The sequence below is a fragment of the Bufo bufo genome, chromosome 3 (assembly GCF_905171765.1).
Source record: "Bufo bufo chromosome 3, aBufBuf1.1, whole genome shotgun sequence".
Lineage (NCBI taxonomy): Eukaryota > Metazoa > Chordata > Amphibia > Anura > Bufonidae > Bufo > Bufo bufo.
Genome location: NC_053391.1, coordinates 576,826,765 through 576,842,608, shown reverse-complemented (window position 1 = coordinate 576,842,608; position 15,844 = coordinate 576,826,765). Strand labels below are relative to the sequence as shown.

The following is a 15,844-nucleotide window of genomic DNA, read 5'->3' as shown; positions in this document are numbered from 1 at the left end:
GGTTGTGACCCGATCACACACCTAAGAATCACCCCCACCCCTCCAATACATAAATAGGGGGACATCGGTGATTGTCAATTAATAGTGGAATAAATCAAAAGAGAGGACCATATGTCATTACAGTCAATTGCGACAAATATGACATTAGAAAAAAAAAGGGTAAATGTAATACCTCAAACCCTATATATTCCAAGCCATACTGCGGATCACTAACCATATGGATTATATCTTTATGACTGTATATAAAGGAATAAGGTTCAATACATCTTCAATCAACAGTTATTATTGTCAATTTCGGTAGATAATGCTCCTCTTATCATGTCCGGAGATATTGTAACTCAGAGGAAGCAGTTAAAGGAGATGTGATCATTCAACCCATCAGGATGCACAGTGCCAAAGCGGAAAATCCACTGGGCCCCCTTTTGGAGGAGACGTTTATCCAAGTCTTCCCCTCTGGGAGAGGGTCTGATGACTTCAATTTCTTGGAAACTCAGGAACTAGGGACCACCCATATGAGCGTCTGCCACATAACGTGCAACTGGGGTATCCGCTCCATTGTGGACATTATTTCACTTGAATGGGTCTGAAATCCGGGAGATGCGGAACGGAGGCACGGATCGAAAGCCCACAAAATAACTAGGGAGTGAATGGGTCCGCTATCTGCATGCGGTGGCCCCATGGTCGGTGCCCGTGCATTGCGGACCGCCCTTATACTGGAATGGAGCACATAAATGACAAAGCTGGCTCTGAACTTTTGTCTTAGGCCTCATGCACACGGCCGTTGCAATTTGTGCAATGACCAGGAACGGGTTCGCTGACGCCCCTTTTAGTGCAGTGGCCGGATCAGGTGGATAATATATCCTGTATTTGTCGTGACGCCAATTGCAGCGTGCGCAGGGTACTATCCCAGGGCCCTTCCAAGGTTTTATAACGCACGTCCCGGATTAGGAATGCCAGAGTGGTGTAATGGCCTATAATGTCTCTGTAGGGTAGTGGACTCCTGGCTCACTTGCAATAAATTTGAGTGTAGTGATAGTAGGAGTAATAGAGGAATTTTGCAGAAGAAATGATGTCTAGACCTTTAGATGAAGTTCAAACGTTTCTTTACTTGAAATAACTTCCATCCAGCAGTATACAGCTTTGGTCTCTTGGTCCCAGCAGGTTTTGACAATGATTTGGAGGAATGAGTACTTTTGCTTTAAATGTGGAGCTTGCAGGATAAACGCCTGCTTGGTAGCTCTGTAACTATTGCAGGGTTAGCTTCTGCACTTATCTGTAGCTTCTGCTTGCTGGGGACAGACTAGCTGAGGAGGAATAGGCTTCTCCCAGGACTCTAAACTTATATCACAGAAGGATTCTCAGGGGATGCTTTCTTCCTGGAACTCTGGAGGTTGTCTGTAGTTTTCTGCTTTTCTCATCCAGGTCAGCTGAAGGTGCTCAGACTGGGTATGTGGCCAAGTCTCAGCCAAGACTAGGTCCTTGCTGTCTTCCCTATGCAGCGGAGAGACTACACTGACTAAACTTCCTTCTCCACCCAGACTGCAGAATGTGGGACTAGCCCACTCTCCACAGAGGGGGAGCTAAGATGGAATAATCCATTCCAGCTTAGATTCACTAAACTGTAGCTTGTACCTGCCAATGTGTTGCAGCCACCTACTGGTAACCAGACAAATTACATGAACAATTGCATTTAACATGGATTTATATGCACATTTGTGGAGGACATAATATAAATTATATCTGATGACAGTATACAGGCTCTTAAAAGATAGTAGCGGGGTAGAGGCGTGTTGTAACACAACTCTGGGGTGTTACATTTGCGGTCCCCAGTGCACGGGCAATGTCTGTGCGCTGCCGGGACGGATCAAGACCCATTTAACTTGAATGGGTCCGTGATCCTTCTGCACATGTTCTATTTTTTTGCAGAGCGGTGGCACGGACAGAAACACCACGGAAGCACTCCGTTTTGCTTCCGTGGGGTTCCATGCCTCTGTTCCGCACTGCAGCTCCGGATTGCGGACCCATTCAAGTGAATGGGTCCGCATCCGTGATGTTGGGAGCACACGGCCGGTGCCCGCATATTGCGGACCCGCTGTTTGCGGGCCGCAATACAGCCTCGGCCGGGCAACGGCCGTATGCATGATGATGAAATTGCTGCAGTTTTTTCAGAGATATACAACAACAGGCAAGTTGATGAAAATTTGCAAATCATATTCCCATTCTGTGGAAGTTTTCTGCACAGATGACCTGTGCTGCAGATCCTAAACTCCATTACATGTTTTACTGCAGATTCTCCCCGTTCAGTAGATCAGGGGTAAAAGGGGGGCTACACAGGTGGATTTTGCAGTGGATTTTCCGTGGGTTCATGGTGGTCATGCAACATGTGGCCCTTTTTTTTTTTTTAACACTGACAATTTTAGATCCATCCGTCCGGGATGATGTCTTTCTTTCAATGGGAGTCTGTCACCAGCTTCATACTGCCCTATTTAAGAGGGGCCCTGATTACAAAGCAGGGTCATTTATTTTGTTTCCTCCAGTAGTTTTCTTGGCATCATTGTTGAGCAGCTGCAGTGACACTTCAGTGGTGGTAGTCCACTCAATGTAATGTACCCTTTTGTAGTCAGGAGTGCACCTATACTTTCTGCTACCTGAGTGAGGGAGGTGTTATCAGTGTTTGATAGTAGAGGACATACAGAAAAAAAAAAAATATATATATATATATTTAGAAAATAGTATTTGAGGGGCATTCAAATATCTGAGAGCTCTGGACAACAGTGTATGTCAAAAATCTGTATTTATTGTACACCACTAAGGAACAAATAAAATGTAGTATAGAATACAATGTAGTAAAATAGACTAGTGAATAGCACAAAATAGCACAAAAATAGCGACTAGCATGAATAAAGTCCGCTGATAAAACTTCATATAAAAAAGTGTTCTATGATAGGAGCAATAGCTGACATATATCATGCACCTAATTGTGGTATCCAAAATATATAAATTGCTGTGAGATGTCCCAATGGAGCCAGCAGATGTACAATATAAAAGGATATATCTTGCCACCTGTTGAAGAGACGCTACTTTAAAATATCCCCTATAAGAGAGGATCTCTGGTTAGATAAATATCTCCAATCAAACGATACTGAAAATAGTGGATGTCATGCAATACCACTAGGCTTGTGGACACTTGCCGGGTATCTTCTTTCCCCGCCGCTCGGACCTACTACGGCTTCCCGTGTGGTCTCGCGGTCGTAGCACGGCGTCCCACGTGACCTGGCGGCATCTCATGTGACTAAGATGTATCCATGTGATCAGCGTGAGCTGCGATAAGGGGAGTATAGTATATAAAATATATAGGAAATATATTAAAAAAATAAAAAAATTGTTAAATATGAAGTAAAAATCTTATTTCATATTTAACACAATTTTTTATTTTTTTAAATATATTTCCTATATATTTTATATTCCTGTGGTTCACTTATTATAGATCTAATGTTTTAGACAAGTCTTAAGTAGGGATGAGTGAACCCGAACTGTATAGTTCGGGTTCGTACCGAATTTTGGGGTGTCCGTGACACGGACCCGAACCCGAACATTTTCGTAAAAGTCTGGGTTCGGGTTCGGTGTTCGGCGCTTTCTTGGTGCTTTTTGAAAGGCTGCAAAGCAGCCAATCAACAAGCGTCATACTACTTGCCCCAAGAGGCCATCACAGCCTTGCCTACTATTGGCATGGCTGTGATTGGCCAGTGCAGCATGTGACCCAGCCTCTATATAAGCTTGGGTCACGTAGCGCTGCACGTCACTCTGCTGATACAAGCGTAGGGAGAGGTTGCTGCTGCGACGTTAGGGCGAGATTAGGCAGATTAACTCCTCCAAAAGACTTAATTCAGTGATCGATCTCCAGCTGTGGATCATTGAAGTGCTGATATTGAATTGCTCACTTTTTTTAGGCTGCCCAGAGCGTTTTTATATCACTTTTTTCTGGGGTGATCGGCGGCCATTTTGTGGCTTGTGGTGCACCAGCACAAGCTACCACCAAGTGCATTTAACCATCAATAGTGTGGTTATTTTTTGCTATATCCTACATCAGGTGCAGGCTGAGCCTGTGTCCCCCAAGTGCATTTAACCATCAATAGTGTGGTTATTTTTTGCTATATCCTACATCAGGTGCAGGCTGAGCCTGTGTCAGCCAAGTGCATTTAACCATCAACAGTGTGGTTATTTTTTGCTATATCCTACATCAGGGTCAAGCTTTCATCAAGTGCATTTAACCATCAATAGTGTGGTTATTTTTTGGCCATATACTACATCAGGTGCAGGCTGAGCCTGTGTCACCCAAGTGCATTTAACCATCTATAGTGTGGTTATTTTTTGGCCATATACTACATCAGGGGCAAGTTGAGCCTGTCACCCAGCGCCTAAAAAATAGGCCTGACATTTATATTCCTCCAAATCAGTACTGTTTTAGCTGGTCAAATTATTTGTAGTGACCGTAAAAGCACAGTTTTTGTTCTGGGTTGAAAAACTATTCCCAAATTTGCCATTCTCAAAATTAGTAGTTTCTGCTATATCAGGCCTACTTTAAATCTATCCCAAAAAGGGTATATTAGATTTAAGGTGCTGATAGTGTCAGTCTGAAAAACTTAACACACACGCTACAGTGCAGATACAAGTCTAATTCTGTGATTAAAGGTATACCTGTCACACAGCGCCTAAAAAATAGTCCTGACATTTATATTCCTCCAAATCAGTACTGTTTTAGCTGGTCAAATTATTTGTAGTGACCGTAAAAGCACAGTTTTTGTTCTGGGTTGAAAAACAATTCCCAAATTTGCCATTCTCAAAATAAGTAGTTTCTGCTATATCAGGCCTACTTTAAATGTATCCCAAAAAGGGTATATTAGATTCAAGGTGCTGATAGTGTCATTCTGAAAAACTTAACACACACGCTACAGTGCAGATACAAGTCTAATTCTGTGATTAAAGGTATATCTGTCACACAGCGCCTAAAAAATAGGCCTGACATTTATATTCCTCCAAATCAGTACTGTTTTAGCTGGTCAAGTTATTTTTAGTGACCGTAAAAGCACAGTTTTTGTTCTGGGTTGAAAAACAATTCCCAAATTTGCCATTCTCAAAATTAGTAGTTTCTGCTATATCAGGCCTACTTTAAATCTATCCCAAAAAGGGTATATTAGATTCAAGGTGCTGATAGTGTCATTCTGAAAAACTTAACACACACGCTACAGTGCAGATACAAGTCTAATTCTGTGATTAAAGGTATACCTGTCACACAGCGCCTAAAAAATAGTCCTGACATTTATATTCCTCCAAATCAGTACTGTTTTAGCTGGTCAAATTATTTGTAGTGACCGTAAAAGCACAGTTTTTGTTCTGGGTTGAAAAATAATTCCCAAATTTGCCATTCTCAAAATAAGTAGTTTCTGCTATATCAGGCCTACTTTAAATGTATCCCAAAAAGGGTATATTAGATTTAAGGTGCTGATAGTGTCATTCTGAAAAACTTAACACACACGCTACAGTGCAGATACAAGTCTAATTCTGTGATTAAAGGTATATCTGTCACACAGCGCCTAAAAAATAGGCCTGACATTTATATTCCTCCAAATCAGTACTGTTTTAGCTGGTCAAGTTATTTTTAGTGACCGTAAAAGCACAGTTTTTGTTCTGGGTTGAAAAACAATTCCCAAATTTGCCATTCTCAAAATTAGTAGTTTCTGCTATATCAGGCCTACTTTAAATCTATCCCAAAAAGGGTATATTAGATTCAAGGTGCTGATAGTGTCATTCTGAAAAACTTAACACACACGCTACAGTGCAGATACAAGTCTAATTCTGTGATTAAAGGTATACCTGTCACCCAGCGCCTAAAAAATAGTCCTGACATTTATATTCCTCCAAATCAGTACTGTTTTAGCTGGTCAAATTATTTGTAGTGACCGTAAAAGCACAGTTTTTGTTCTGGGTTGAAAAACAATTCCCAAATTTGCCATTCTCAAAATTAGTAGTTTCTGCTATATCAGGCCTACTTTAAATGTATCCCAAAAAGGGTATATTAGTCTAATTCTGTGATTAAAGGTATACCTGTCACACAGCGCCTAAAAAATAGGCCTGACATTTATATTCAGCTAAATCTGTCATTACTGGTGTGCTTGTATTAGTGTAATACGGTACCTAAATAGATAGCCAGACAGTGTTAGGTGTCTGTAAAAAAAGGCCTGAATTTTAATTTAATACATTGGCCCGAATAATATTTTTCTTATTGTGGTGAACGGTAACAATGAGGAAAACATCTAGTAAGGGACGTGGACGCGGACGTGGACATGGTCGTGGTGGTGTTAGTGGACCTCTGGTGCTGGGAGAGGACGTGGCCGTTCTGCCACACGTCCTAGTATACCAACTACCTCAGGTCCCAGTAGCCGCCAGAATTTACAGGGATATTTGGTGGGGCCCAATGCCGAGGATGGTAAGGCCTGAGCAGGTACAGGCATTAGTCAATTGGGTGGCCGACAGTGCATCCAGCACGTTCACATTATCTCCCACCCAGTCTTCTGCAGAAAGCGCACAGATGGCGCATGAAAACCAAGCCCATCAGTCTGTCACATCACCCCCATGCATATCAGGGAAACTGTCTGAGCCTCAAGTTATGCAGCAGTCTCTTATGCTGTTTGAAGACTCTGCTGCCAGGGTTTCCCAAGGGCATCCACCTAGCCCTTCCCCAGGGGTGGAAGAGATAGAATGCACTAACGCACAACCACTTATGTTTCCTGATGATGAGGACATGGGAATACCACCTCAGCACGTCTCTGATAATGACGAAACACAGGTGCTAACTGCTGCGTCTTTCTGCAGTGTGCAGACTGAACAGGAGGTCAGGGATCAAGACTGGGTGGAAGACGATGTAGGGGACGATGAGGTCCTAGACCCCACATGGAATGAAGGTCGTGCCACTGACTTTCACAGTTCGGAGGAAGAGGCAGTGGTGAGACCGAGCCAACAGCGTAGCAAAAGACAAAGAGGGAGCAGTGGGCAAAATCAGAACACCCGCCGCCAAGAGACTCCGCCTGCTACTGACCACCGCCATCTGGGACCGAGCACCCCAAAGGCAGCTTCAAGGAGTTCCCTGGCCTGGCACCTCTTCAAACAATGTGCTGACGACAAGACCCGAGTGGTTTGCACGCTGTGCCACCAGAGCCTGAAGCGAGGCATTAACGTTCTGAACCTTAGCACAACCTGCATGACCAGGCACCTGCATGCAAAGCATTAACTGCAGTGGAGTAAACACCTTAAAAACAAGGAAGTCACTCAGGCTCCCCCTGCTACCTCTTCTGCTGCTGCCGCCTCGGCCTCTTCTGCTGCTGCCGTCTCGGCCTCTTCCTCCGCCTCTGGAGGAACGTTGGCACCTGCCGCCCAGCAAACATGGGATGTACCACCAACACCACCACCTGCGTCACCAAGCATCCCAACCATGTGACACGGCAGCGTTCAGCTCTCCATCTCACAAACATTTGAGAGAAAGCGTAAATTCCCACCTAGCCACCCTCGATCCCTGGCCCTGAATGCCAGCATTTCTAAACTACTGGCCTATGAAATGCTGTCATTTAGGCTGGTGGACACAGACAGCTTCAAACAGCTCATGTCGCTTGCTGTCCCACAGTATGTTGTTCCCAGCCGCCACTACTTCTCCAAGAGAGCCGTGCCTTCCCTGCACAACCAAGTGTCCGATAAAATCAAGTGTGCACTGCGCAACGCCATCTGTGGCAAGGTCCACCTAACCACAGATACGTGGACCAGTAAGCACGGCCAGGGACGCTATATCTCCCTAACTGCACACTGGGTAAATGTAGTGGCGGCTGGGCCCCAGGCGGAGAGCTGTTTGGCGCACGTCCTTCCGCCGCCAAGGATCGCAGGGCAACATTCTTTGCCTCCTGTCTCCTCCTCCTCCTACTCAGCTTCCTCCTCCTCTTCTTCCACCTGCTCATCCAGTCAGCCACACACCTTCACCACCAACTTCAGCACAGCACGGGGTAAACGTCAGCAGGCCATTCTGAAACTCATATGTTTGGGGGACAGGCCCCACACCGCACAGGAGTTGTGGCGGGGTATAGAACAACAGACCGACGAGTGGTTGCTGCCGGGGAGCCTCAAGCCCGGCCTGGTGGTGTGCGATAATGGGCGAAATCTCGTTGCAGCTCTGGGACTAGCCGGTTTGACGCACATCCCTTGCCTGGCGCATGTGCTGAATTTGGTGGTGCATAAGTTCATTCGCAACTACCCCGACATGTCAGAGCTGCTGCATAAAGTGCGGGCCGTCTGTTCGCGCTTCCGGCGTTCACACCCTGCCGCTGCTCGCCTGTCTGCGCTACAGCGTAACTTCGGCCTTCCCGCTCACCGCCTCATATGCGACGTGCCCACCAGGTGGAACTCCACCTTGCACATGCTGGACAGACTGTGCGAGCAGCAGCAGGCCATAGTGGAGTTTCAGCTGCAGCACGCACGGGTCAGTCGCACTGCGGAACAGCACCACTTCACCACCAATGACTGGGCCTCCATGCGAGACCTGTGTGCCCTGTTGCGCTGTTTCGAGTACTCCACCAACATGAACAAGTGGCGATGACGCCGTTATCAGCGTTACAATACCACTTCTATGTCTCCTTGAGAAAACACTTAGGGCGATGATGGAAGAGGAGGTGGCCCAGGAGGAAGAGGAGGAAGAGGGGTCATTTTTAGCACTTTCGGGCCAGTCTCTTCGAAGTGACTCAGAGGGAGGTTTTTTGCAACAGCAGAGGCCAGGTACAAATGTGGCCAGACAGGGCCCACTACTGGAGGACGAGGAGGACGAGCATGAGGAGGAGGTGGAGGAGGATGAGGATGAAGCATGTTCACAGCGGGGTGGCACCCAAAGCAGCTCGTGCCCATCACTGGTGCGTGGCTGGGGGGAAACACAGGACGATGACGATACGCCTCCCACAGAGGACAGCTTGTCCTTACCTCTGGGCAGCCTGGCACACATGAGCGACTACATGCTGCAGTGCCTGCGCAACGACAGCAGAGTTGCCCACATTTTAACGTGTGCGGACTACTGGGTTGCCACCCTGCTGGATCCCCGGTACAAAGACAATGTGCCCACCTTACTTCCTACACTGGAGCGTGATAGGAAGATGCGCGAGTACAAGCGCACGTTGGTAGACGCGCTACTGAGAGCATTCCCAAATGTCACAGGGGAACCAGTGGAAGCCCAAGGCGAAGGCAGAGGAGGAGCAAGAGGTCGCCAACGCAGCTGTGTCACGGCCAGCTCCTCTGAGGGCAGGGTTAGCATGGCAGAGATGTGGAAAAGTTTTGTCACCACGCCACAGCTAACTGCACCACCACCTGATACGGAACGTGTTAGCAGGAGGCAACATTTCACTAACATGGTGGAACAGTACCTGTGCACACCCCTCCACGTACTGACTGATGGTTCGGCCCCATTCAACTTCTGGGTCTCCAAATTGTCCACGTGGCCAGAGCTAGCCTTTTATGCCTTGGAGGTGCTGGCCTGTCCGGCGGCCAGCGTTTTGTCTGAGCGTGTATTCAGCACGGCAGGGGGCGTCATTACATACAAACGCAGCCGCCTGTCTACAGCCAATGTGGACAAGCTGACGTTCATAAAAATGAACCAGGCATGGATCCCACAGGACCTGTCCATCCCTTGTGCAGATTAGACATTAACTACCTCCCCTTAACCATATATTATTGTACTCCAGGGCACTTCCTCATTCAATCCTATTTTTATTTTTATTTTACCATTATATTGCGGGGCAACCCAAAGTTGAATGAACCTCTCCTCTGTCTGGGTGCCAGGGCCTAAATGTGTGACAGTGGCCTGTTCCAGTGGTGGCTGACGTGAAGCCTGATTCTCTGCTATGACATGAAGACTGATTCTGTGCTGACATGAAGCCAGATTCTCTGTTACGGGACCTCTCTCCTCTGTCTGGGTGCCAGGGCCTAAATGTGTGACAGTGGCCTGTTCCAGTGGTGGCTGACGTGAAGCCTGATTCTCTGCTATGACATGAAGACTGATTCTGTGCTGACATGAAGCCAGATTCTCTGTTACGGGACCTCTCTCCTCTGTCTGGGTGCCAGGGCCTAAATGTGTGACAGTGGCCTCTTCCAGTGGTGGGTGACGTGAAGCCTGATTCTCTGCTATGACATGAAGACTGATTCTGTGCTGACATAAAGCCAGATTCTCTGTTACGGGACCTCTCTCCTCTGTCTGGGTGCCAGGGCCTAAATGTGTGACAGTGGCCTGTTCCAGTGGTGGCTGACGTGAAGCCTGATTCTCTGCTATGACATGAAGACTGATTCTGTGCTGACATGAAGCCAGATTCTCTGTTACGGGACCTCTCTCCTCTGTCTGGGTGCCAGGGCCTAAATGTGTGACAGTGGCCTGTTCCAGTGGTGGCTGACGTGAAGCCTGATTCTCTGCTATGACATGAAGACTGATTCTGTGCTGACATGAAGCCAGATTCTCTGTTACGGGACCTCTCTCCTCTGTCTGGGTGCCAGGGCCTAAATGTGTGACAGTGGCCTCTTCCAGTGGTGGGTGACGTGAAGCCTGATTCTCTGCTATGACATGAAGACTGATTCTGTGCTGACATGAAGCCAGATTCTCTGTTACGGGACCTCTCTCCTCTGTCTGGGTGCCAGGGCCTAAATGTGTGACAGTGGCCTGTTCCAGTGGTGGCTGACGTGAAGCCTGATTCTCTGCTATGACATGAAGACTGATTCTGTGCTGACATGAAGCCAGATTCTCTGTTACGGGACCTCTCTCCTCTGTCTGGGTGCCAGGGCCTAAATGTGTGACAGTGGCCTGTTCCAGTGGTGGCTGACGTGAAGCCTGATTCTCTGCTATGACAAGAAGACTGATTCTGTGCTGACATGAAGCCAGATTCTCTGTTACGGGACCTCTCTCCTCTGTCTGGGTGCCAGGGCCTAAATGTGTGACAGTGGCCTCTTCCAGTGGTGGTTGACGTGAAGCCTGATTCTCTGCTATGACATGAAGACTGATTCTGTGCTGACATGAAGCCAGATTCTCTGTTACGGGACTTCTCTCCTCTGTCTGGGTGCCAGGGCCTAAATGTGTGACAGTGGCCTCTTCCAGTGGTGGGTGACGTGAAGCCTGATTCTCTGCTATGACATGAAGACTGATTCTGTGCTGACATGAAGCCAGATTCTCTGTTACGGGACCTCTCTCCTCTGTCTGGGTGCCAGGGCCTAAATGTGTGACAGTGGCCTGTTCCAGTGGTGGCTGACGTGAAGCCTGATTCTCTGCTATGACATGAAGACTGATTCTGTGCTGACATGAAGCCAGATTCTCTGTTACGGGACCTCTCTCCTCTGTCTGGGTGCCAGGGCCTAAATGTGTGACAGTGGCCTCTTCCAGTGGTGGGTGACGTGAAGCCTGATTCTCTGCTATGACATGAAGACTGATTCTGTGCTGACATAAAGCCAGATTCTCTGTTACGGGACCTCTCTCCTCTGTCTGGGTGCCAGGGCCTAAATGTGTGACAGTGGCCTGTTCCAGTGGTGGCTGACGTGAAGCCTGATTCTCTGCTATGACATGAAGACTGATTCTGTGCTGACATGAAGCCAGATTCTCTGTTACGGGACCTCTCTCCTCTGTCTGGGTGCCGGGGCCTAAATATGTGACAGTGGCCTGTTCCAGTGGTGGGTGACGTGAAGCCTGATTCTCTGCTATGACATGAAGACTGATTCTCTGCTGATATGAAGCCAGATTCTCTGCTATGGCATGAAGAGACTGATTCTCTGCTGACATGAAGCCAGATTCTCTGCTATGGCATGAAGAGACTGATTCTCTGCTGACGTGAAGCCAGATTCTCTGCTATGGGACCTCTGTTCAACTGATATTGGTTAATTTTTATTTTTTTTATTTTTATTTTAATTCATTTCCCTATCCACATTTGTTTGCAGGGGATTTACCTACATGTTGCTGCCTTTTGCAGCCCTCTAGCTCTTTCCTGGGCTGTTTTACAGCCTTTTTAGTGCCGAAAAGTTCGGGTCCCCATTGACTTCAATGGGGTTCGGGTTCGGGACGAAGTTCGGGTCGGGTTCGGATCCCGAACCCGAACATTTCCGGGAAGTTCGGCCGAACTTCTCGAACCCGAACATCCAGGTGTTCGCTCAACTCTAGTCTTAAATGTTTTTATATAGAACGCACCAATAACGCAATCACGTTTTCTATATGGCCGCCACTACTCCATGCCAGAGTTTACAATGCACCGATATCCCATCATTCTATTCAACTCATATTGGGGTATAAATACGCCATACTCTCTGCTTGCTGACACTACCACTGAGGAAGGGGAGTTACCCCGAAACGCGCATGGTCGGAGTGGCCTAGCAAGCACTATACATTATGGACATGTTCCCAAGCTGCTATATATGTAAGCCAAATTGAACATCTCCATCTAGAAATTCACAGAGGCTTTGTCCGCAAATCTCAAGTGGAACGCATAGCCGAACACTATACTCCCCTTAGCGCAGGTCACGTGGATACATCTTAGTCACGTGAGACGCCGGCAGGTCACGTGGGACGCCGTGCTACGACCGCGAGACCACACGGGACGCCGTAGTAGGTCCGAGCGGCAGGGAAAGAAGATACCTGGCAAGTGTCCACAAGCCTAGTGGTAATGTATGACATCCACTATTTTCGGTATTGTTTGATTGGAGATATTTATCAATAAGGAGACATATCTATCTAACCAGAGATCCTCTCTTATAGGGGACATTTTAAAGTAGCATCTCTTCAACAGGTGGCAAGATATATCCTTTTATATTGTATATCTGCTGGCTCCATTGGGACATCTCACAGCAATTTATATATTTTGGATACCACAATTAGGTGCATTAAATGTCAGCTATTGCTCCTATCATAGAGTACTTTTTTATATCAAGTTTTATCAGCGGACTTTATTTCATGCTAGTCGCTATTTTCGTGCTATTTTGTGCTATTCGCTAGTCTATTTTACTACATTGTATTCTATACTACATTTTATTTGTTCCTTAGTGGTGTACAATAAATACAGATTTTTGACATACACTGTTGTCCAGAGCTCTCAGATATTTGCGCGCCCCTCAAATACGATTTTCTATTTTTGCTTTCTGGATCTGGGTGATTCTAAAGGAGTGCACCGAGTGCATAGGGGTCCCTCAGGTGAGCCACTAATTTGCTTATTTGAGTCATATATATATATTTATTTATTTATATACACACACAGGTACAGCAATGGCCGGACTGAGGGGGGGAGGGGGGGGGGGGGGTCGGACTAGGGTAGAGGGAGGGGGGGGCTAGGGTAGGGATAAAGGTTAGGATAGGTTAGTTTGAGTGAGGGGGTGGAGTTAAGGGGTTAAATAGGCAGGGAAGAAGAAGGCAGGGCGCCATTTTAGGTAGAAAGGAAAGCTCCCACCCACCCTTCCCTTTTTCTGGGTTTGGAGTGGTAAGGATTGGGGTCGTGGTATGGGGAGGTTCGTGGGAAGTGGTTTTGTCACGGCGGCAAAATTTTCACCCCCTGCAGATCTAGCAGAGTGCGTCTTGAGGTCACTGCCTCACTTTACCTCATCAGTGGTGTGCCCCTGTTTGAAGTCCAAAATATTCATCAGCTGCATGGTGGCTCAGTAGGGCAGCATAGTGGCGTAGTGGTTAGTACTGGTTCTGAGGGCCCTGCATTCAAGTCCAACTGTCACGGCTTGGTGGTAGTTTGCCATGACACTTTCGCCATGCATGATGGTTGCTGGTGGCAACGTGTTGTTTGTTATGCATGCATGTGCACTTCCCCTTTTAGGCTGTTTCTGTTCCCATTTCTGGTGTGTATGGGGTTAATGTGTGTGCAAGGTGGAGCTGGGTGTGGCCTCTTGGCTCTTATTGTTCTGAGTTGTGAGCCTGAGGTCCGATTGTCTTCAGTTTCTTGAGGAGCTGGTGCTTTTCCATCTGCCCAGTCCGTGAGGGCCAGCTTATGGGACATCAATGTCACCCGATGTCACCTGATGTCTTCTGATGTCACCCCTTTGTGTCTGTTGCTGTTACCCTACCTCACTTGTTGTATGTTTGATGTGGGTTTATGTTTGGGGTTTGTTGTTATGTCTGGTTTGGTGTTTCATGTCTGGCCTGTTTCAGGTCAGCATGGATGCCAGACATATCCTTTGTATGTCCTTACCTCCGGAATGGGGTCCCTGGAGTTCCCCGGAGGGGGAACTACAAGAAGCTCGCCTGGTGCTGCCGGGGTTCATGCCTCATGGTGGTCCAGGTTGTTTCTACTGGATTCTGTGCTTGGTGTTTGTGCTGGGTCCTGCCTGGTTTGTGTGTTTGGGCCTATGCGCATTTCCAGTATCCAGTGGTAGAGGCATGGACGGCTCCAGTTCCTGTTGCAGCTGTGTCAGCTAAGTGTCCATGCTGGTCCTGTTGGCAGTAGTGTTTTCTGCCTCTGCCACTTTCTTCCCCTTTGTTGCTAGGCCTGTTGGAGACTCCGGTTCCTCCGTGTCTTGGAGGAATCAGTTGTCTCCACCTTCTGACGCCATATTGCAGGGACCGTTAGGGTCAGTAGTGCCCAGGTTCGAGAGTATGAGCCCCCCTACCATCGAGGGTGGCTCATACAGTCAGGAGGTCAGGGATAGGATTTAGGGATGCTTAGTTGGTTTCCAGCTCCCTTTTACCTGATTCCAGGCCTAGCTGCTTCCTATAATCCCCACATTGTACGATGGAGGGTTTCCCCCACTCCCCACCATGACACCAACTAAGGGCAACTTCTGAATGGAATTTGTATATTCTCCATGCATTTGTGTGGGTTTTCTCTGGGTACTCTGGTTTCTTCACACACACCAAAGACAAACTGAAAGGAAAAGTAGATTGTAGGTTTCAACGGGGACAGTGAGTGATGAAAATGTCTGTAAAGCTCTGTGAAATATGTCAATACTACACTGCTCAAAAAAATAAAGGGAACACAAAAATAACACATCCTAGATCTGAATTAATTAAATATTCTTCTGAAATACTTTGTTCTTTACATAGTTGAATGTGCTGACAACAAAATCACACAAAAATTAAAAAATGGAAATCAAATTTTTCAACCCATGGAGGACTGGATTTGGAGTCACACTCAAAATTAAAGTGGAAAAACACACTACAGGCTGATCCAACTTTGATGTAATGTCCTTAAAACAAGTCAAAATGAGGCTCAGTAGTGTGTGTGGCCTCCACGTGCCTGTATGACCTCCCTACAACGCCTGTGCATGCTCCTGATGAGGTGGCGGACGGTCTCCTGAGGGATCTCCTCCCAGACCTGGACTAAAGCATCTGCCAACTCCTGGACAGTCTATGGTGCAACGTGACGTTGGTGGATAGAGCGAGACATGATGTCCCAGATGTGCTCAATTGGATTCAGGTCTGGGGAACGAGCGGGCCAGTCCATAGCATCAATGCGTTCGTCTTGCAGGAACTGCTGACACACTCCAGCCACATGAGGTCTAGCATTGTCTTGCATTAGGAGGAACCCAGGGCCAACCGCACCAGCATATGGTCTCACAAGGAGTCTGAGGATCTCATCTCGGTACCTAATGGCAGTCAGGCTACCTCTGGCGAGCACATAGAGGGCTGTGTGGCCCTCCAAAGAAATGCCACCCCACACCATTACTGACCCAATGCCAAACCGGTCATGCTGGAGGATGTTGCAGGCAGCAGAACGTTCTCCACGGCGTCTCAAGACTCTGTCACGTCTGTCACATGTGCTCAGTGTGAACCTGCTTTCATCTGTGAAGAGCACAGGGC

The 15,844-nt window shown here is 47.4% G+C and overlaps 1 protein-coding gene across 3 annotated transcripts in view; it reads left to right on the top strand.

Moving 5' to 3' along the window:
- ARHGAP9 (Rho GTPase activating protein 9) overlaps window positions 1-15,844 on the top strand; it is a 223,264-nt gene that overhangs the window by 44,271 nt on the left and 163,149 nt on the right. The gene's annotated exons all lie outside the window — the stretch shown is intronic.